This window comes from Homarus americanus, unplaced genomic scaffold (genome assembly GCF_018991925.1).
Source record: "Homarus americanus isolate GMGI-L3 unplaced genomic scaffold, GMGI_Hamer_2.0 scaffold1712, whole genome shotgun sequence".
NCBI classification, from domain to species: Eukaryota; Metazoa; Arthropoda; class Malacostraca; order Decapoda; family Nephropidae; genus Homarus; species Homarus americanus.
This window is the reverse complement of record NW_024731680.1, coordinates 6701-8503: the sequence shown is the minus strand read 5'-3', so window position 1 is coordinate 8503 and position 1803 is coordinate 6701. Positions and strand designations below refer to the sequence as shown.

The window sequence follows — 1803 nt, the reverse complement described above, 5'->3', positions numbered from 1 at the left end:
AACTTGAGTAATGACGCGTATTTGACCAATATCGTGACAACACAGCAACAATGAGGGAACGATATTGCCATGAATGACTGCACACACACCAACATATTTCCTGGGTAACTATAAGCATTTTTCACCATTGTACATTTTAATCGAATAATTATGAAACAAAGTGAAAAAAAAACTACAGGTATTTTTGGTTCTCTTTCACGATGAGGTAAATACCAACAAGAGACTCACTCACACACACACCTGGTAATTGTCGCCCTCACAACAACAATTACCTGTTGACGTAAAAATTGCCCCAGGTGGTCATTATATTTGTGTTGTACCTCTGTGTGTGTGTGTGTGGTTGCTGGTGGCCCTAGCACTTCAGCACCTCCATACTGTCAGCTGTGTATGGTTAATGTATGGTTCAGCGACCTGTGGTGTAATGGTCAGCATGCTCGCCTCGCAAGCGAGTGGACCCGGGTTCGATCCCCGGGCAGGGTGAAACTATGGGCAAGTTTCTTTACGCCATTTGCCTCTGTCTACCCAGCAGTAATTGGGAACCTGGATGTTAATCGATTTGTGGATAGTGTTCCGGGGTAACGGTTAGCCAGTGCAGTTGGCGAGTTGTCCGGTCTTCTGGGACTATTCCTTGACACTGGGTCATGCAGCTCGTTAACTCAGGGTGTGGTTGTTGCGTTGGCGACAGCTTTTACACCTTAAACAAATTCACGTCTCGGTGGCCCTTGGACCGACCATCTTCGTTACACGAGGGGCAACCATTATTATATTATGGTTGGTGATGATGACACGTCAGTACTGTCAACACGTGTAGCCTCGGTTGATGATAACAAGGACAGTATTACCAGCTGTTTCATCATACACACGGTAAATGAATGAATGAATCAAGAGAGAGTGTAGAACTGTTCTTGACGATGGCCATCACCCTAAAAAAACAAAGAATTTAAACACAAAAACATATATAAACATCGACTAACAAACACTGCCTTATCCAACTTACAATACCCGGGACTCGAACCAACCACCTTTAGGACACAAGATGAGAATAATATCCACTCAGCCACAACAAACCCATTATTTAACCATTAATTAAAGGCAAAAAATTACACCTACAGTACACTCCACCCCCACCACCACCACCACCCCCACCACCACCACCACCACCCCCACCACTTACTAACCTCATAAAAAAATGATAAAAAAATAACAATAATAAAAAATAAAAAAATAAACGAACAAAATAAATAAATAAATACTAGGCTGAAGGTAACAGTGAGTCAGGTTGGTGAAGATGCATAGAAAGTTAGGTTAGGTTGGGTTTTAGGTTGGGTTAGGTTTGGTTGGGTTGGGTTTGGGTTGCGCGGGGTTTGGGATTGGGTTTAGGTTGGGTTTGAGTTTTAGGTTGGATTGGTTGGGTTGGAGTTAGGTGGATGATTAGGTTGGGTTGGTTGGGTTGGGACCCAGGTTAGGTTAGTTGGGTTAGGATTAGATTAGGTTGGGGTAATAGGGCTCGTCGTCAGCACACTACCGTACGTACGAATGGCTAAACAAATTACACGGACGGCCAATGTGATAAACAGGATTGATCGCCGTATAGTGGAGATGTAAGACAACTCGGAAGGGTGGGACAGACGGACGATAAAATAGGCAATAAAGAAGCACTGCCTTTCCTGCCCTCCCCCCCTCTACACCCCCTCCTCCCCCTCACCCCCTCTACCCCTCACCCCTCTACCCCTCTCACTGGGCACGACACTTCTGCAGAGAGAGAGGAGAGTCAGTCTTTGCGTCATGCTTCGTCTTAATATG

General features: G+C 45.0%; 1 non-coding gene across 1 annotated transcript; it reads left to right on the top strand.

The window, feature by feature from the left end:
* The first annotated feature begins 407 nt into the window (after window positions 1-407).
* Trnaa-cgc lies at window positions 408-481 on the top strand. Its single transcript has one exon. It is a non-coding gene; the product is annotated as a tRNA-Ala (tRNA).
* The last annotated feature ends 1322 nt before the right edge of the window (window positions 482-1803 follow it).